Here is a 22119-nt window from a genome sequence, read left to right as displayed (position 1 = left end):
CTCTTGCAGTCACAGAAGGAATGGATTTTCTTCAACAGTAAATCAGATTTTCCCAGAGTCAAAGATACATCCATTTTACATGGCGCTTACATGTGCCCTGGTCTAGTAAAATATGTCCTTTTTTTCGTACGTTGTCGCTAACGTTTCTACATTCACACATCTATGACATCTAAAATGGTGCTACCCATGTGTTCTACAAGACTTGATTCTTGCAGAAGCTCTGATTTGTTTTGTTTTTTTAGATTCCATTTCTGCATCCTTGGGAGCTGCTGCTGCTGATCTGGTGCCAAGGCTGGACTAGAAGATAACAAAACTAGGATGTTCCTCACACTCTCTACTACCTGCTCTTGGCCTTGGCAGTATTATTTCCAATCTCTTGTGGCAGTTTACCACCTACTAATGACCCACATGGATCTTTGGATTTTACCCTCATTTTGGTACAGCTAAGGATCCTCTCTGCTTATTTCATGCTTTCTTGAATCCTGTCACTTTTTTGTGTCCATCACCTCCACAGGGAGGCTGTTCCATATATTCACTAGGGATGGACTCTCATTTGCAATGACACAGGAAATGTCAAATGACATATTCCATCATTAAATGAAAACAAACATTTTATATATTTTTTTAAATTCACCAATACGAGTGCACACTATGGAGGTAATGTATTTAGGGTGCTCTAAGTTAGGTGCCAATTAGGCACCCAATGTGGATGCACAATAGGAGATGATGGTAGTTGAGTCCCAAAACAGGGGTAAAACAGCAGGTATGCATATGTGTACTTAGGCGCTATTCTATAATTGGACATCTAAGTGTTCTTATGTGTAAATGCACAGGGGGTGTTCCCATGGATGGCCACGGGTGGGTCATGGGCAGTCCCATTATTTTAGTACACACTTTATAGAATACTCCCATTTGCTATGCACAACTGTGGCATTTAGGCATGTCCATTTGCACTAGCCATAGACATGGCATAAGTGGTCATGCCTAAAGTTGGGCGGCAAAATGTCAATGTATGCTAGTATTCTATAATAGATTAGATCCATTAATGTGCCAGACTAGCTGAGGCCCTTCATTGAATTGACCTGTATTTGCAAAGGATGTGAATTATTTTCAGAATGCATTTTCCAATAAGACTTCTTTGTTATCCTCCTTGGATCCACCTCACTGTTTTGTTTCATTGCAGAATTCGAATAGCATATATAGCCATTTTTGAAACAGCAAAACATCTATATTTGTTTTTCGAAAATGGCCACTTGCTAGATGTTTTTGTGATCTGTGTGTTTACCATTTTGGTCCATTTTCAAAAATAAAAATGTCCAAGTGAAAAACACACAAAATCAAGCCATTGGGGTGTAAGAGGAGCCAGCATTCTTAGTAGACTGGCTGGCTTGGCCACTGTTTGGAAAACAGGATACTGGGCTACATGGACCATTGGTCTGACCCAGTATGGCTACTCTTATGTTCTTATAGTCACACAGACATCCCAGCAGAGCAGTGGGGCACCCTAAGGGGTACTACAGTGGACTTCACCTAAAAGCTCCCAGGTACACATTTCACCGTTGCTCCCTTATAGTGTATAGTGAACCATCCAAAACCCACTGAAAACCTACTATACCAACTGTACACTACTTCAATAGCCCATATAGCTGCAGGTTTCACCTATATGTGGGTACAGTAGGTTTTTGCTGGGTTTTGGAGTTCTCACACTTTCCATCACAAGTGTAAGTGGATTATGGGCCTGGGTCCCAATCTCCATAGTGCACTACACTGACCATCAGGCTACTCCAGGAACCTGCTCACTGCTCTAATAGGACTGGATATAACACCTCAGGCTGTCATAGAGGCTGGTATGTACTGTTTCTTTTACATATTTGGGGGGTAGGAGGGGTCAGTGACAACTAGGGGAGTAAAGGAGAGCATTTAGGACACTTTTTTTGTGGCTTAGTCATTATTAAAACAGGTCTAGCTCAAAATGTCTTAGTTTTTGTCCTAGACATTTTCAATTTGTTCTATTATGGCTGAAAAAACATCCAGGTCTTAGGAACGCCCAAATCCTACCCTTAACATGCCACCCACCCTCAATAAGTCCTCTTTAGATTTAGATGCACTACCAGACAAACTGCATAGAAAATGTCTGGAAAATGCATTTTGTTGGGTTTTGAAAAAAACAATTTGGACGTTTTGGTGAGGAAAAACGTCCAAATGCTGCTTTTTGCCACTTTTTAGATGATCCTCGGCGTTACAATGGACTGTAACTTAACACTAGAGAGCCAAGTGGCATCCAAAACAAAGAAAATGTTCCACTCAATGTGGAAAACTCAAACGCTGTGAAGTAATTCTTCCCGAGGGAAACATTTCACAACCTGATACAATCAATGGTACTAAGCCACTTAGATTACTGCAATGGAATTTATGCGGGATGTAAAGAACAACCTTAAAGAAACTTCAGACTGCTCAAAACATGGCAGCTAGGCTTAATTTGGTAAAACGCGACTTGAAAGCGCAAAACCCCTCTGTGAAAAACTACACTGGCTCCCAATCAAAGAACGCATCGCCTTCAAAATCTGCACCCTGGTTCACAAAATCATCTACAGAAAAGCCCCAAGTTACATGATAGACTTGATCGACTTACCAATTAGAAATACATCCGAATCAACACGATCTTATCTAAATCTGAACTACCCAAGCTGCAAAGGACTTAAATACAAAACAACTTACGCATTTAGTTTTTCCTACATAAGCACGCAACTGTGGAATGCATTACCAAAAGCCTTGAAAACGACATACGACCACCTAAAATTCCGGAAATCACTAAAAACCAACCTGTTTAAAAAGGCATACCCTACCGATCCAATTTAAATGCCTAATCTCTGCAACAGAACCAAACTAAAGCACGTAATGGACATAACACAACTCTTCCATTCTCTGATTCCCTAATGTGGCTGTGCCACATGAACTTGATCTTACCACAACATCACCCTGTATTTGTTCACAATTTGGGGTACAAATTTCAGATCTGCACACAAAACTTTAAATAAAGCCTCACCATTTTTTTTCTAGAGAGGTATTATCCTTTTTTTCTTTTAGTTATATCTCTCCCCACAGGTAGAATAGGGTAGGCCTCTAGGCCATGGGTCTATCAATTTTTTGCTCAACAAATCAAGAGAAATGTAAGGCAGGGCAAGGGGTTGGTTTATTTGGCCACTCCAATCAAAACCTGTTCCTTTTCCCTTGCCCTATCTACCTTAATATTCCTTTACTTCTGCCTATTGTTTCACAACACTGTTTTGTGACGGTCAGATCAGATATGACCACCTCCAAGGTCCACACATCAAGAATTTTGTAGATACACAGCATAATGTTATTTTTATAATGACATTTTGTTCTGCGTTGATCTTTTATTCCTGATGTAAAGATAAAACAACCATGCAAAATCAATTACTGCATTCTAAATGAAATTATGGAAACTATTTGCTTTTAGATGTGGTTAAGAATGATTTCCAGACATTCATGGTTAACTTTCAGAAAGGTTAAACATAAACGAGGAGTTAACAGAGAATACAGTCTAAACATTCCTTTGTGAAATGGCTTGCTGAGGTAACATGATAAAATCTCAGTACATGTCGTTTTTGCAGAGGCTAGTAATTTTGCTATAACATACATAAAATAATTATATAGGAAGCAAAATAGGTTAACTTTCTTTACATATGCACTGGATAAACTGCATCATTTCAATGTCAGGGATGAGGAATAGAAGTTCTGAAAGTCTGACTCTCTTTAAGAGATTACATGGCCGCTTAACATGATCATTGGTTCCCCTCACCCTCCTCATCCTTTGTACAATTCAATTAAGGTCCAGTTTAAACTGGTAAGTGGGGGATGGATAGACGTAATAAAATAGAAAAAAAAGAAAATAAACAGTTGCCAATTATGCTTGAAAGGGAACTGAGTAATGGGAAGAATTCAACTTGGCCTTTATAGGATAAAGGAGGAAGAAAACAGGCAAGTAAAACTTTACAGGGTTTCTATATTCTTCTACCTAGTTGGTAGGGAAAAAAAAAAGAGAAAAGAACAAGATAAGTGGCCCAGTAACTGATGTAAAAATCCCTTTTGGGAACTATGGACTCTCCAAAATTCACAGGACAGGAATCTTGGGAACCTGCTGGATAACCCACTTACAATGATCCTGCGAATTCAGATAACCTTTTAAAATGACTTCCATCATCTGCAGTAGTTATGAGATCTCTCTCCATATACAAAGACGTTGAGTCCTGTACGTTCATCTAACCACAATGCTCTGTGTAATCATTTAACCAGAAAGGGAGCAGTTCTTTAACTAGATGCCACAATTTAATATCAATTTTCTATTTGTTTTACCACTCAAGGGCAAACCATCTAAGCAATTTACAACATCTAATAATTATAATAGAAAGGAATAACCAGGAAAAGAAATACAATTAAAACAGGACAGAGAAAATACGCTGAGTGTTAAATCTATAATGGTAAGATTCCATTGTATAATATTAGTAAATACTAGCATCAACGAGTCTACATTTAGGTGTCCCCACATATGCCAGTGACAGTATTGATCCATGGCGGTGATGAGGTGCTGCTGAACACTATGGACTGTTGCCTGCCTGATAGGATCTGAACCAGCAGGTGTAAAAGCATGTGACTAAATGCAGCAATTTAGCACATAACAGTCCAGAAAAATAAGCACAAAGGATTCTCAAGAATGGAACAAGTATGCTTTATTCATGACCCAACATGGGCCGTATTTTGGAGTAACTAAGGGTCAATTCAAGCAACAGCAGGTGAGTGAGTTGTTGCTCAAATTATAGATATTACGACTCTATACAATGGTAGTCTGCTCTGGAGAAAAGCAATACATGACCACAGTGGTTCCAATCACCTAAATGTGGCACTGTAGCACATAACAAAGCATTCTGTTAGCTACACATGTAAATGTTGGTACCGACCATACCCTGCCTATGCTCCTTCCCTGTGAACTCCCCATTGCTATTAATTAATTATTAGGATTTATTTATTGCCTTTTTTAAGGTATTCACTCATGGCAGTGTATAGCAAGAATAAATCAAACATAAGCAATAGACAATTCCAGCAATAAAAATATTCAAACAACAATACAAAGTATGACGTGGTATGCTACATTACAATCCAGCTTATAATCGAACGAGAAAAACGCCCAAGTTCCGACCTAAATCGGGAGATGGACGTTTATCTCACAAAAACGAATAATGCGGTATAATCAAAAGCCGATTTTGGGCGTTTTCAACTGCACTCCGTCGCGGTATGCGGACAAAGTTTATGGGGGCGTGTCAGAGGTGTGGCGAAGGCGGAACTGGGGCGTGGTTATCTGCCGAACAGAGATGGGCGCATTTCACAGATAATGGGACAAAAGTATGCGTTTTAGCTAGAATTTAGGGCACTTTTCCTGGACCCTGTTTTTTCACGAATAAGGCCCCAAAAAGTGCCCTAAATGACCAGATGACCACTGGAGGGAATCGGGGATGTCCTCCCCTGACTCCCCCAGTGGTCCATAAACCCCCCTCCCACCTCAAAAAATGATGTTTCACAACTTTTATTTTGACCCTCAAATGTCATACCCACCTCCCTGGCAGCAGTATGCAGGTCCCTGGAGCAGTTGTTAGGGGGTGCAGTGGACTTCAGGCAGGTGGACCCAGGCCCATCCCCCCCTACCTGTTACAATTGTGCTGCTTAATGCTTAGTCGTCCAACCCCCCCCCGAACCCACTGTACCCACATGTAGGTGCCCCCCTTCACTCCTTAGGGCTATAGTAATGGTGTAGACTTGTGGGCAGTGGGTTTTGAGGGGGATTTGGGGGGCTCTACACACAAGGGAAGGGTGCTATGCACCTGGGAGCTCTTTTACCTTTTGTTCTGTTTTTGTAAAAGTCCCCCTAGGGTGCCTGGTTGGGTGTCCTGGCATGTTAGGGGACCAGTGCACTACGACTCCTGGCCCCTCCCACGAACACATGCCTTGGATTTATTCGTTTTTGAGCTGGCGATTTCATTGTCCATTATCGCTGAAAAGCAAAAACGCCCAGCTCATAACTTGGCGAATAAACATGGACGTCTAATTTTTTCGAAAATACGCTTGGGTCCGCCCTTCACGGACCCGTTCTCGGAGATAACGCCATGGAGATAGGCGTTTCTGTTCGATTATGCCCCTCAATGTCAACACAATACACAATAAAACATTTTAATAGACATCATAGGGTGTAAGCAAAGATGGAACTTATAGAGAGATAAGATAGAGTAACAGGAGTAAGAAAATAAGAGACTAGTTAAAGAGAGTTGCAAATAGGTCAGAAAGGTGCTTGAACATTATCTTGGCTAGGGTAAGAGTGGATAACATGTCCTGCTATAATATGTGCAGCCAGTGAGGTCTGGTTGAAGAGCCAAGCTTTCACCTGGTTCTGAAGTAGCGAAGCCTTTCAAGGAGTGCATTCCAGAGCATGGGGGCTACTCCAGAGAAGGCTCGCTTGTGGGTATCACATCATGTGATGTCCTCTGGAGAGGGTGTGGTTATGGAAACTCCTTGGGAAGCCCTTAGTGACCTTGAAGGTGTGTAGAGGGAGCACCTGTTCTTCAAGTACTCTGGACCATTTCAAGGGCCTTGAAGGTCAAATAGAGAGTTTTAAATGTGGCTCTGTATTGTTCTGGTAGCCAGTGAAGTTTATGCACAAATGGTGTGATGGGGTCATGTCGCTTACAACCTTCTATTAGTCTTGCTGCAGCATTCTGAATCAGTTGGAGCTAGTGCAAACGTTTTGTAGTCAGATCAGTGCAGAGTGCCTTACAATAATCCAGTCTTGATGTTGTCATGGCATGCATAACTGAGACAAGGCTTGCCTTCTCAATGTAAGAAGAGAGGCAGCGTAGTTGTCACAAGTGATAGAAAGTTGCTTGGATTTGGAGGATCAGAGTAAGTGTTGAATCAAGCTGTATTCCAAGGTTCCTGACTTGTCATTTGAGGGGGAGTTCATATTTCCCAAAAGAGATATTGATGTCAAGTATATCCCCACTTGTGTTAGAGACCCATAGAAGCTCAGTTTTACTTGGGTTCTGGGAGTTTAAATTAAAGTTAGGCAGGTAGTCAGTTTATTCAGAGCTGTGGGTAAGTCAGGCTCAATGAGTACGAGTAGCTGCACATCATCTGCACAGATGTAGAACCAAATGTCCATTGACTGAATCAGCTTGGCTAGTGGCTTGAGGTAAATATGAATAGAATAGGTTGGCAGTATCGATACTTGTGGTACCCCACAGGTCAGTGCCTATGGTGATGATGAGGTGCTATGGAATGTTGCCTGTCTGGTAGATTGTATTTGAACAGGCAAGTACTGTTCCACTGATACCTGTTCTGCTAGTCATACTAGTATAATATTATGATCCACAGTGTCAAAAGCTGCTGAGAAATCTAGTAGTACTAATACCGAGGCAAATCGCCTGTCTCGGTTTCTGTAAAGATCATCTAGTAGGGACACAAGGACTGTTTCTGTTCCATAACCAGGTCTGAATCCAGAATTGACATGAATCTAGCCAGTTTATCGGCTAAGCTCAATAAGAGCTAAGCAGGCATTGCTAAGCAGTTGGCATGTCGGGGGTAATAATCAGCTATGCTCAGCATTTTGTTGACCACCGCTGGTGTTATTCCAGATATTCAATGCTGGGCCCTGACCAGGCTTCGACATCGAATATCCGGATTATACAGAGCTGGCTAACACAATGGCCAGTTTATGTCAATATTCAGCACTTAACTGGTCATGGGTTAGAGCAATCAAAATAGGGCTGTGATTTATGGAGTCCCATTTATGTGTGAAGCCGGCCAGTTAAGTTTTGAATATAGTAACATAAGTAACATAGTAAGTGACAGAGGCTAAAAGACCTGACGGTCCATTTAGTCTGCCCAACAGTCACATTCTTATCAATTCAAGATTAAATCAAAAATGAACATGATATTATATACTTGATCATAGTCTTTCTTTGGTGTTTCTGAGACATAGACTGAAGAAGTCCACCCAGCTCTGTCTTATACCGTCAAAGCCCAATCTAGCCTACCCGAATCTATCTTGTCATTTGCGGGACACAGACCATAAAAGTCTGCCCGGCACTGTCCTTACATTCCAAATTACTGAATTTTCCATCAAAGCTCTTCCAGCCCATCACAAACCAGATTGCTATATGCAGGATTCAGACCCTACAAGCCAGCCCAGCACCGACCTCAGTTGATACAGCCAGAGTTGCCATCTAAACACCACTTGATATGCAAACACATATGCAACCCTTAAAGTTTTGTGTTTTTATATCATTCATTTTCTAATTAGAGATCTTCTGTATTCATACCACACCCTTTTGAATTCTGCCACAGTTTTTATTTTTCTACCGCCTACCTAGGGAGGATATTCTAGCCATCAACCACCCTCTCAATGAAAAAGAATTTTTTGACATTACTCCGAAGTCTACCACCCCACAACCTCAGTTCATGTCCTCTAGTTTTACCATTTTCCTTTCTCTGGAAAATATTTGTTTCTATATTAATACCTTTCAAGTATTTAAACATCTGTAGCACAGGATTGGCTCCTAAACAAAGAACGCATTGCTTTCAAAATCTGCACTCTGGTTCACAAAATTATCTACGGTGAAGCCCTGGGATACATGACAGACTTGATTGAACAACCAACTAGAAACACATCTGAATCAACATGGACGTACCAAAATCTGCACTACCCAAGCTGCAAAGGACTCAAATACAAATCAAGTTATGCATCCAGCTTCTCCTATATAAGCACACAACTGTGGAGCACATTACCAAAAGCCTTGAAAACTACATATGACCACCTAAACTTCCGGAAAAAAAATAAAAACTAACCTGTTTTAAAAACTAGAAACTAAAAACTAACCTGTTTAAAAAGGCATACCCTACCAATCCAACATAAATGCCTGATCTTTGCAACTCAACAAAACTAAATTTCCTCTGGAGTCTTTCATGAGGTAATTTGTCAAGTGCCTTTTGAAAATCCATATACACTATATCGACTCTCATCTTTATCCACATGTTTGTTCACCCCTTCAAATAAATTCAATAGATTTGTGAGGCAAGATTTCCCTTCACTAAATCGATGTTGGCTTTGTCTCATTAATCCATGCTTTTGAATATGCTCTGTAATTTTGTTCTTTATAATAGTCTCTACCATTTTGCCCACATTTTCCTGTCATTGCTACCCACATGTTCCACGAGAGCTGGCTCCTCCCTAGCACTATCTAAAATCCTATTTAGGTGGCGCGTGAGGTCCACCACCTTTTCATCAGGTAGGCAAGTGACCAGGCAATCCTCATGTCCACCAGCCACCCAGCTATCTACATGCCTAATAATCAAATCACCAACTACATCAGCCATCAAAACCCTTCCCGCCTGAGCAGTATCTCCTGGAGAAACATCCTTGGTGCAAGAGGATATTGCATCCCCTGGTGGACTGGTCCTAGCTACAGGATTACTTCCAGCTTCACCAGGGTTGATGCTCTCCTTTTAGAAGACCTTCCTCCTCCAAGGCAGCATCCCTGTAGGCCTCTTCTATGTACCTGTCTCCCTCAACTCCTCCAAGTCTGCTACTCTAGCCTCAAGAGAATGGACTTATTATCTGAGATCTAGGAGCTCTTTGCATCAAGCATACACATATGAACTTTTACCAACTGGGAGATAATCATACATGTGACACTCAATGCAAAAGACTGTATAGCAGCCCTCTCACTGCTGGACTGCTGTCTGCATCTTAGTATTATAGAGTTGTTTAATTAAAACTTCTTAAGTTACTATCCTGCTTATAATCGAAAGAGAAAAACGCCTATATTGCGACCCAAATCGGGAGATAGACGTTTATCTCCCAAAAAACGAATAAATCGGTATAAGCGAAAGCCGATTTTGGACGTTTTCAACTGCACTCCGTCGCAGATGCGGACAAAGTTAATGGGGGGCGTGTCAGAGGGTGGCGAAGGCGGAACTGGGGCGTGTTATCGGCCGAACAGAGATGGCGCATTTCACCGATAATGGAAAAAAAGTATGCGTTTTTAGCTAGAATTTAGGACACTTTCCTGTTTTTTCATGAATAAGGCCCCAAAAAGTGCCCTAAATGACCAGATGACCACCGGAAGGAATCGGGGATGACCTCCCCTGACTCCCCCAGTGGTCACATAACCCCCTCCCACCACAAAAAAATGATGTTTCACAATTTTTTATTTTCACCCTCAAATGTCATACCCACCTCCCTGGCAGCAGTATGCAGGTCCCTGGAGCAGTTGTTAGGGGGTGCAGTGACTTCAGGCAGGTGGACCCATGCCCATCCCCCCCTACCTGTTACAATTGTGCTGCTTAATGCTTAGTCGTCCAACCCCCCCAAACCCACTGTACCCACCATGTAGGTGCCCCCTTCACCTTAGAGCTATAGTAATGGTGTAGACTTGTGGGCAGTGGGTTTTGAGGGGGATTGGGGGCTCAAACACACAAGGGAAGGGTGCTATGCACCTGGGAGCTCTTTTAACCTTTTTTTTTTTTTTTGTAAAAGTGCCCCTAGGGTGCCCGGTTGGTGTCCTGGCATGTGAGGGGGACCAGTGCACTACGAATCCTGGCCCCTCCCATGAACAAATGCCTTGGATTTATTCGTTTTGAGCTAGGCGCTTTCATTTTCCATTATCGCTGAAAAACAAAAACGCCCAGCTCACACATTGTTGAATAAAACATGGACGGTCTATTTTTTTTCGAAAATACGGTTCGGTCCGCCCCTTCACGGACCCGTTCTCGGAGATAAACGCCCATGGAGATAGACGTTTTCGTTTGATTATGCCCCTCCATGGATATCAGATGAATATAAAAAGCTTTAAAGATTATATTTTGTAATATGTAATTTATTTAGTGTTTGCTTCTCAGAAACTAATTATAAAAGTAATTAAACTGTATGAAAACTTTCCTCTTGTTGTCCTTGTTAGAGTACTTGACTATAAATGAAGAGCTAAGCTAGGGGTGGGTGGGGTGGACTTGGGAGGGTGGGTGGGAATGAGGACTGAACTAGAGCCGTCTACTGCCTTCTAGAGTAATGCTGTGGCAGAAATTTCAAGTTTTAAAAACTATAGGGAAAAGGGTATGGAGACTAGCTATAGAGTCTAATAAAGTTTGCTTTTTTTTTTTTTTTTAATTCTAACCCAATGTAACCGCATTTACTGGTCACCACACATGTAGCGGCATGAGCCTTTACCACTAGGTCAATGGGTAGCATTAACGGCTGAGCCGTAAATAGGCGTGCACTGGTGTTCACCGAGGCCCTTTTCCCGGCCTATTGAAAAAAAGAGCCCTTTTTTCCCCAGATGCAGTAAAAACTGGCCCAGCGCATGCTAAAAAAACACACGCCCACACTACCACAGTCCACTTTTTGCCACGCCTTAGTAAAGGACCCCATAATCACCAAAATATTATAATTACATTAAAAAAAGGTATTTGTTTAAAAATGGGTTTTAATTTCCTTTCAAAAAATAAAATAATTCTGCAAACACAGATCTGCATTGGTAACAAATTCCCACCGACACTGGCTGATAATACATTGAAGAGCCAAACATTTGGTCATTGTATGACTTGTTTAACTGAAGGAAAACTGAGTAGCATTTGATTGTGAGTTCTGCTAATAACTGCTTTGAGAGGAACATCACCCAATCAGTTTAAATATAACAGAGCATTTCATATATAAGGCCCTGTTTACTAAGGCACGTTAGCGTTTTAAAGTGCCTACAATTAGCGCATGTAGCGCCTAGAGAATATTGTAGGTGCCTACATGGTTAACATGCGTACATGTTTAACCATGTGTTAAAGGCACTAACGTGCCTATAACGCAGCTTAGCAAACAGGGCCCATATTTGAAAGCTAAATACAAAGGTTTAAAACCGCACTCTTGCCTGTAGCAGGAGTGCAGCTCCTTTAACAACAAAGATGCTGTGATGGAGCTTCTAGCCGAAAATATTAACTGAGCAACTGTATTCTGATTAAGTTGCAAATGTCTTATCAGAGTTTTTGAGCAGTCAATATAAATGGCATTGCAACAATCCAGTCTGGTCTATACTAGTCCCTATAGTACCTATACCAGCAGTCTAAATTTCTCCATCTCAAAATATTTTCAAATCGATCTCAACTTCTTCAACATACAAAAAGACTTCAGAACCAATGATTTAACTTGAGTAGAAAATGTCAAACACTTAAAATTTTGGAATATGACTCAAAAGTAAAAATATTATTAACAATAGAAAAATGTTGTAGTGATTCTATACAATTCATTGGACCCAGCCATAAAAATTTAGTCTTATCAGCATTTAATTTGAATTGGTTACTCATAATCTAGTATTCAACACTTTGTACACAGGAAGTTATATAATGTAACATGGATGGCCAATCATCGAAAACTGGGAATAATATAGTAATGTCATCCACATATATATAATATGGAACTTTAAATTTTTCCAAGATAGCACCCAATGGCTGGAGGAGAATGTTAAACAATGATGGAGACAAAGACGATCCCTGTGGAATCCCACAGCCAGGGCCCCAATCCAAGGAAAAAGTTATCTCTTTCTGAACTTTGTAAATTCGAATGGACAAGAAACCCCTGAACCAGTCCAACACTTTTCCCCACATATACCAATATCACAACTTGGTCAGCAAAATATCATGGTTGACCAGGTCAAAAGCACATGACAGATCCAATTGTATCACTATTGCCCTTCGCCCTTGACTCAGCAATGCCTTGCTGTGGGTGACAATAGAAGCTACCACAGTGTATATACTATAATTTTTCCAAAATTCAGACTGAAATGAATATAATATATTATTATCTGACAAGTAACTATCTAACTGATTTGAAACATAACCCTCTATAATCTTTGTAAACAGCAGGATAGATGCTATTGGATGATAATTATTTGGTTGCAATAAATCCCCATTAGGATTTTTATATCCTACTATTGTGGCTAATTTTTAACTTTTAATTTTCCTTTGCTCCAATAATAAACTACTCATACATCATTAAATTATCCAATTTGCATATATTATCCAACTTATTCATGATAAATACAATAATCTCTACAAAAATGTTTAGATAGGATTTTTAGGGATAGGTGTTAAGACAATTTCACCACCGTTCTTTGGGAACAAGCAACTGTTTAACCAATCAGTGAAAGTAAACAAAAAAAGCATCTGTTATGTCATTCATTTAGACTTAGTGAATTTGTTCAATAATAATTTCACATCTGCAGTAGTCATAGGTAAAAATTCATGCCATAGCATATCAACAGGAATATCAGATATCAGATAAGATGCAACCAGTAATTTCAGTGTGTCAGTGATCAACGTCCTATGAATAATTGCCATTTTTTCTTCAAAATAAGTAGATAAGGTCATAGCAGAAGGAGAGAGAGTATCTATATTAGATGTTAAATTGGAGACATTGAAGAGGTTATTGACCAAATTAAACAGTTTGTGTGTATTTAATGTATTACATCCAATTTGGCTAGAATAAAAATCTTTTTTCTTTTTAGTTATCAATTGTTTATTAAATGATGCCTTTGATCACAGCCTCTTTTTATGTTCAGTCGACAATGACTTTCTCCAAATTCTTTTACTCCTTCTTCAATCTTGTTTTAAAGCCAAAAGTTCATCATCAAACCATTTCTCCGAATTGCGCATGATCTTAGTCTTAATTTTATACATGTGCATACCATCTTTCAAACAAGTCTTTCTGAAGTACAGTCTCGCATAGATTCTACATTTTATTCCAAAAAAGAGTAGAACCAATCTTTCCTCTGATTTTTCTCATTACACATTCTCGCCATGAGATAGTAAAATCAAATAATGAATGATCTGTCCAAGGTAGTGAAATGCAACTATTAAAATGCAAATTAATATCCTGTTGATTTACATGAGATAAGGCTAAGTCATCTAAAGTATGACCTTTGTCATGAGAACTTTATATGTTTGATCTATCAAGCCATAAAGTATCTCATAAATTAAGAATTTCTTCACCCTGTGTGTCTGAAGAGTCATCAAGATATGAATTGTGAATGCTATAACACAACTGATAGAAGGTTGTAAATAACATGATCACATTAAACCATTTTTACAAAACTTTCCCTTGCTATCAATACAGTACAAAGCTAGGGGTTATCAATATAGGCTACCATTAAAGATGTTATTTTGCCACTAACTCATTCTTCTTTGGAACAGATTCTATTTTACGCAATGAGACCTAGTTACTAATAACCAGAGTTAACAGTAATATAATGCATTAATAACTCCTTTATAAATATAAATAGTAAAATAGCACATTGATAACTTCCCCGTAAATGTAAACTTCAGAAATGGGATCTCCTTCTATGCACCTCCAAGGTCAGTAAGATCCTCCCAACAAATATTCCGAACCACACACTCTCTGAAGTAAATCATAGTGTGACACCTGCCAACCAGCCTTCTCCAGAGTAGCCAGAAAAGCCTTTTTTTGTTGCATTGCTATCGTTACAGGAAGCATCCACAGCCGTTACACCTATATGGTATTTATAGATGACCCCTGACGCAGGCATTAGCTGAAACACAGGCCATATTGGGTCTTTGATTAACCTTGCTTCCTTCAAGTTCTGACTCCACCTTGTTGTTCCATCTGTGGCCCTCTACAATACCACTCCTCCACAATTATTTGTGTTGCTGTTTCCCTCTGATCTGCTTGTTTTGCTTAACACAAGATTATCTCTACTTCAGGAAGCAAGTGAAAGCTTGGCTCTTCTCCCAAGTTTTTAATGGAAGAAGCTTGGGCTTGGCCACTGTTGGAAACAGGATACTGGGCTAGATGGATCATTGGTCTGACCCAGTATGGCTATTCTTATGTTCTTATCACACTCACAAGAACTACCATCAGCTGCACATATTGCAGCAGGACTTGCTTATCCACTCCTACTCTAGCTGAGATCAATTCATGCAACTTTTCTGACTGCACGTGCAATTTTTCCTTAAGTTAGTCACCATTATTTTCTACCTAACTCCTGTTATTCTGTCTTTTCTGTCTATATGTTCCACTTCCGCTCACACCCTTTGGTGCCCTTTTCCTAAGTCATGCTAAAAAGTGGCCTATGTTATTTTTAGCGCATGGATTTTCCCCACATTAAGGCCACATTTAGTGTGGCAGTAAAATGGCCGCAAGTTTGGTTTTATTTTTCCTTACTGGCCAAGCACTAATTTCACATGGCCATTTGTGTGGGAGCTCTTACTGTCACCTATTTACTAGGCGGTACTGATTGGTAACTTGCGACAATTTGCCGATTAGTGCAGGGCATGCCTACTCTCCACCCTCAAACACATCCCTGTGCACCGATCCCAGAACTACCACAGGGCACCTGAGTGCGTCCCAAGATAGTGGCTTTTAGAGTGCTGAGAGCATGCATAAGTGCTTACTGCCGCTTAATAAAAGTGCCCCTATATTATCTATTAAAGTAGTTTAATATGTAAGCTGACATTGTAAGAAATATACTATGCTATACCGTGTATTGTTACTTGATTTTTTTTTACTACTATAATTATCTACTGCCTATGTCCAGCTTATTCTTATTGTACACAGCCTTGGGTGAATTTCTTTCAAAAGGTGGTAGACCCTAATAAATGAATGAATGAATGAATGAATGAATACTCTATAATTTAAGTGCTTACAAATGCTCTCCACCCATATTCTTCCAAAGCACATGCCCACCAGCAAAGTATACACCATCCAAGCATGGTTCATACTTTCCTGCTAGTCAGTATTCTATAAGAGGCCATTTACCTTGTGTAAGTACCCACTTATGCACATAAATAAATAGAATAATGCCATTTTTGTGCCTACTTGCTGCCTAAAACTAGACTGCTCCTTTTACAATTACCGCCATATCAAGTGGCAAAGCCACCAACCAGGGTATCATGAAGATTTCACTGTGTGAAAAGTGAGCAGATTGAATGCGAATTTTAGAGGCCCCTTTACAAAGCTGCAGTAAGCTCTGTGCTTACTGCAGCAAGAAATGGCATACTGTGAAGCATGCTGAGGTGTCTGTGGTAATTTTGGGAGTGTAGAGAGTGGGTGCATTCTGTGTTAATCAGTTAACATAGCTACACTGCCACCAATTGTGTTTTTTAGTTCTAGATGGAGCATGGTTTTTAGTCCCCTGAGGAAGCTGAAGGATGAAATGGTGGCCTTGCTGGGATGTTGTTCTGAGATATAGATAAGTGCTCACAGATGATACTTATAAAATTGCAAAAAAGTAAAAATATCAAGAAGTGCAAAGTAAAAGTAAATTGTATTGACAGTAAAATATGGGAGGTTTTTCAGATCAGTGAATGATATTGGTGTCTAAAAGGCAGCACTTTATATTTTTTATTTTCTTGCTGCAGACAGCTGGGGTATTTTCCTCCCCTTCTGTTTTAGTCTTTTAATATGTTTTTTTTTCTGCCATGTTGGACGTTATCCAGCTGAAGACTTTTCATTCTACTTATACATGGTACATATTATGCACATATGGGTCAGACCAAAGGACCATATAGCCCAATATCCTGTTTCAACCAGCGGCCAAAACAGGTCACAAGTACCTGGTAGACCAGAATCCCAAAAAGTAGCAAGATGTCATGATATTTACCCCCCAGGGATGAAAAGTGGCTTTCCCTAGGTATAGTCTTAATAATGATTTATGGGTTTTTCCTTCAGAATTTGTCCAAACCTTTTTTAAACCCAGCTACTTTTACTGCTTTTATCACCTGTTCCAGCAATGAGTTCCAGAGCTTAACTATTTATTGATTGAAAAAAATATGTACTCCTCTTTTTTTAAATTGCTACTATGTAACTTCATGGAGTGTCCCCTAGTCTTTGTACATACTTTTTGAACAGTAAACAACTGATTCACGTTTACCCCCTTTCCACTCCAATCAGTATTTATACACTTCAATTATATCTCTCCTCAGCTGCCTCTTCTCCAAGCTAAAGAACCCTAACCTCTTTAGCTTTCCTGCCATCCTATCATTCCATCCCCTTAATCATTTTGGTCACCTTTTTCTGTACCTTTTCCAGTTCCACTATATCTTTTTTGAAATGTGGTGAGCAGAACTGCATGTTCAGCGCCTCTAAGACTTGTAGCTTCTAAGTCTTATATCCTGACGTATAACCTCGGACACCCAATTCACACTGAAGACTCTATCTCTCAGAAGTCCTTTATTGAATAACTCAATGTTTACTCACAGTCAACTATAGATCAGAGGTTCTACCCCAATGGCAAAGAGTCTCCGTGATTCTGAAAACAACATTAGCTCAGAGCTGGTTGAATGGGGTACGATATCTTTTTTAGTAAGATATATTTAAGGTAAAAACTAAGTACTCTAACAGAGGGTAACGCAGGAAAGGGTTCTGTACTGTCTAACAAATGAAGCCTACCTCAGACTAAAGGGAACAGAAAAAGGGCACACTCTGACCCAGTCAGCAGGGGGAAAACCACCAATGGGAACAGAGCCTGCCAACTAGCAACAGCATAATCAATCATATAACAGTTCTATGCAGATAGGCTAGTGAAGTCACATTGCCTGATAACTACACCCCCCACAATGCAATGCTCATGTGACTCTGCAGTGAGAATGACAGAAAAAGTGTCATACCCACCCCAGAGCCACATTACAGTCAGGGAAAGATTGTCAGAGGACAGAACACTGCACAGTCTCACCATGGAGCGATACAGAGGAATTATGATATTCTTTGTTTAATTTTCTATTTCTTTCCTAATAATTTCTAACATTGGTTTGCTTTTTCAACCACCGCTATACACAAAGCAGAAGATTTCAACATATTATCTATGTTGACACCTAGATCTTTTTCCTAAGTGATAATGTGGAACCTAGTATCATGTAGCTCCACCACCGCCAACTCCAGGCTCCGCCCTTTCTGCCTCGCCTCACCCTATGCTTGGAATAAACTCCCCGAGCCCATACGCCAGGCCCCCTCCCTGCCCATCTTCAAATCCTTGCTCAAAGCACACCTCCTCAATGTCGCATTCGGCACCTAACCATTTTACCTCTATTCAGGAAATCTAGACTACCCCAACTTGACATTTCGTCCTTTAGATTGTAAGCTCCTTTGTGCAGGGACTGTCCTTCTTTGTTAAACTGTACAGCGCTGCGTAACCCTAGTAGCACTTTAGAAATGTTAAGTAGTAGTAGTAGCTATAATTTGAGTTATTTTTTCCCAATATGGATCACTTTGCACTTGTCTATATTCAATTTTATCTGCCATTTTGATGCCAGTCTTTCAGTTTCACAATGTCCTCTTGCAGTTGGTCACAGCCTGCTTCAGATTTAACAGCTTTGAATAGTTTTATGTCATCTGCAAATTTGATCACCTCACTCATGAATCCCATTCTTAGGTCATTTATAAATATGTTATGGCCTTAATGTACTTTAATACTTATACTTATACCTTCTCCTATATTAGCGCTCATGTGTGGAATGGTCTACCTAAAATGGTCAAACTTACCCCTGATCACCCGACCTTCAAAAAGTGCCTCAAGACCTTTTTATTTGGAAACGCTTATGCTCCAAACCCACCTGGCATCTCTTACTTCTGAACTGTAACTGTCGTAGCGGCATTTTGATCACCTCTACTCTTTCTCCTTTTCCCTCCTTTGCTATTACCCTTTCTCTCTTTCACTCCTATGAAATTGATTGTTTGTTTGCTGAATTGTTGTATGTTTTTGTAAACTGTTGTAAGCCACATTGAGCCTGCCCATGGGTGGGAAAATTGTGGGATATAAATGCTATAAATAAATAAATTAATTAATTAATTAATAAAATACCCTTAAATGATATGGTGTCATCACATTTTTAATGCAAGTTTGTTTCGATTGACAGGTCCTTTCTAAGAATGACAGTGATTAGTAGAATGCTGATTCACTTCAGTGCTTCTCTGGTAGCACAGAAAATAAATTCAATTGCCAGTTTTGGTGAATTGCACCTTCAATGAAGTAAGTTATCTGTCTCCTGATGAAATTTAATAGAATGAAACTCAAGTTGGGAAGCAGGATTGACAGAATGTGCTGAGAAGTACAGTTTGGAAATTTTTATGTACATTTAAAAATTAATACAAAAATAGTTTCTCAGGCTCTCACCTTAAGCTACAATTGAGAAAGGTGTGAGCTAAATTCAAAATCTCTTCCCTTCTTGTAACTGAGAACTGCTGTATCATCCTGCACAGTTATATGACATTGGTAAAAATTAAATTTGAGATTGATGATTATGACAAATGATTAGCCACCCACCTGGGGCAACCCGGCGGCAACTTAGAGGGTCTATCCCCAACACAGCTTAGGTCCGCCTGCACCTGCCGCTTGTGCTGGTGCACTAGTACCCTTCTCCCACTGAATGAGTCCCAATGGCCTCTGGGTGAGTCTCCCACTCTCAAATTATCCACAGTGATTCCTAGGTTACTGGGTGCACACTCCCAGTGATCCCACAGTTCCTAGAAAGCACCACATACCCAAAACATAAGCCAGCAGGATCATAGTCAGTCCAGACAAGCAGAGACAATAAAGTAAAACTGTTTATTGTCTTAAAACTATTGAACAGTGAGCCATAAAAACAGATGGAACAAAACAGCACATAATAACAGGTAACAGAACAACAACTTTTTAAAAATAGCTGGCCACATCACTGCAGGTTGCTTCTTATCTGTGTTAACTAAAAAGGGAACAGTCATTTCTCTGTAACAGCTTTAAACATAAACATGCACCCCCTGCTGGCCAAACTAGAGAAATACACGTCAAGAAATACAGTTTACAGGTTTAAAACCCACTGTTTTGTTATAATGATCAATTATCAGAACTGAGGGTTCCATGGAACAGTAAAGCTTTTGGTGCTGAAATTGAAGCCCATGTTCTGAGGTTCCGCATATATCTACATATAGCAAAGAATTATTAGCATGGCCTGCTGTTCAGATTTGGATACTTCGTAACAGTAGTATTATTTTCCTATTGAAGCTGGGTTTGTCAGTCTTTTATAAAGACAACATAAGCACCTATGTTCTCATAAAACATGCTCATAAAATGGCTCCCAGTTGTACACAAATTCTCTTACATAAACTTACACCTGCCCCAAACAATGTGTTCATGAGCTCTCTATATATACCTGCATTTTATAGACTATTGCATGGATGTCATAACTCTGTCCCAGCTACCCCTGACCTACTTCCCCCAGTGTACCTACTTTTAATGCTTCTATCCATATATAATTTAATAATATCCATGCTTTACTTATATTTATTTATGTAAAATTGTTATACACTGCTCACATGTCTCATAGCTGTCACTCAAAGCAGTTAATAGCAATATCAATATTTCCAAAATATAATAAATTCCTTACCCCATAAATACCCCCCCACCCACACATACACATAATCTGCACACAAACACACACTCTGCAGCAGAAACAAGGAAAAGACCCCTCGTCCTTCATATACTTAGGGACTAACCATGCCTTCAATTTCTTTATAAAATTATCTAGCAAAAGTGTAGAATCTAAAGGGCTTCTACTTAAACATCTGAGGTGGGAGTTTCTAATGCTTAGCTATCTCCCATTTACATGTCATATTGAAAGCAATAAAACAATGGTCTGACCATATCACCCATCAACCTCCTCTCATACCATTCTCCTTTAGAATATCATTAGAATGCACTTTTCTGGTAATGTTAACTCTGCTGATGTAATTCTGACCTGAGGAAAGGTTGATAGCTCCCAAACACTAGTCAAGAAATGTATTAAGTTAACTTAATAAAACTGTATAATCTCATTTTTGTCAGTCTTTATTTCCATGCACAACCCCCAAGGAATTGTCCTAATGGAACCAGGGGCATAGTGCTTATTTAATATTGTACTGAAAGTACAGCATACACCCTTTACGCTTTTTTTTTTTCCAGTTACTGCTCTTACACTAAACTCTGATGGATTTGCTCAGCCTTCAGAAACACTGCAATAAATTTACAGATTCCCTCATCCCCTCTGGAATTTTGCTATCCTACTTCCTTGTTCATGAGCAACATACAGGAAATCCTGTCTTCAGTTTCTACAGCAAAACAGCATGCTCATGTCTTACATTCATTTAAAACGATGTTCCAGATAATAAATACAAATCTGTGGCAGACTTACCTCGAAAGGTTTCTCAGAGTTGTCCTTGTTCAGATCCCAGTATCAGAATACAGAGGTCTCACCACTGTATGTTATTTGACCTACTACACAGGCGGTGTTGTGGAAGTAGTATTTCAGTTCCCTTTTTTTCTGTCCCAGTTATCAGATACAATGCAGATAGGGAAGGTCTCACTGAAGTATGAAGTATGTACAGTTTTCCCTGGTGCACATAATCACAGCATTACCACTTACTGGGCGGCTTTACCATGTGGTACAGATTGGATGTTATCCAAAAGGCAGTCACAATAAAAAGAGCACGGTTTTCTTAATAGCTTAACACACACTACATTATCAAGGCACAGTCGTCATCTGTGGGCTGGATATGGTAGTAGAGGAAACCTCCCAATGTTGCTAATACAATCTAGAAGTAATGTGTGAACTGACAACAATAGCCTGGGCTCCAACAAGAGTGAGTCTTGTCCTCTGATTACTGTACACAATGTTTACCTTGTAATCTGCAAATCACTGCAGACTAGTTGCTTGTTTTATGCTTCTGTGGCGTGACAGAAACAGCTGGTACAACAGGTATGATACACACAGTGGTGTGCTGGTAAATGTTTAAAAACACTTTTGCGCCCCAGTTCACCTCTGCGCCTCCCCCCCCCCCCCAATTGCAGAGCTGGCTATAGCCGGGGGGGGGGGGGGGGGGTCAATGCATTACTCTCTCCAGGAAAAAAAAAATTAAATGATCCCAGGTTCCAATCTAATTCATGTTCAATGTGGGATAAAATGCCATAAATAAGTAAATAAATATAAACTTTTAATGTTGAGCACCTGATTCTCAAAGTGGACATATTCCAAACATTATAATGAAAA

General features: G+C 39.9%; 1 protein-coding gene across 1 annotated transcript in view; it reads right to left on the bottom strand.

Moving 5' to 3' along the window:
- Window positions 1-21436, bottom strand: part of ARHGAP28 (Rho GTPase activating protein 28) — a 305117-nt gene extending 283681 nt beyond the window's left edge. The window contains exon 1 of the mRNA XM_030213207.1: window positions 21265-21436. The gene's annotated coding sequence lies outside the window, so the exon portion shown is untranslated. The remainder of the gene's footprint in view (window positions 1-21264) is intronic.
- Between the last annotated feature and the right edge of the window lie 683 nt (window positions 21437-22119).

The sequence above is a fragment of the Microcaecilia unicolor genome, chromosome 1 (genome assembly GCF_901765095.1).
Source record: "Microcaecilia unicolor chromosome 1, aMicUni1.1, whole genome shotgun sequence".
Taxonomy (NCBI): domain Eukaryota; kingdom Metazoa; phylum Chordata; class Amphibia; order Gymnophiona; family Siphonopidae; genus Microcaecilia; species Microcaecilia unicolor.
The sequence above is the reverse complement of the archived record's forward strand: the minus strand, read 5'-3'. Positions and strand labels throughout refer to the sequence as shown.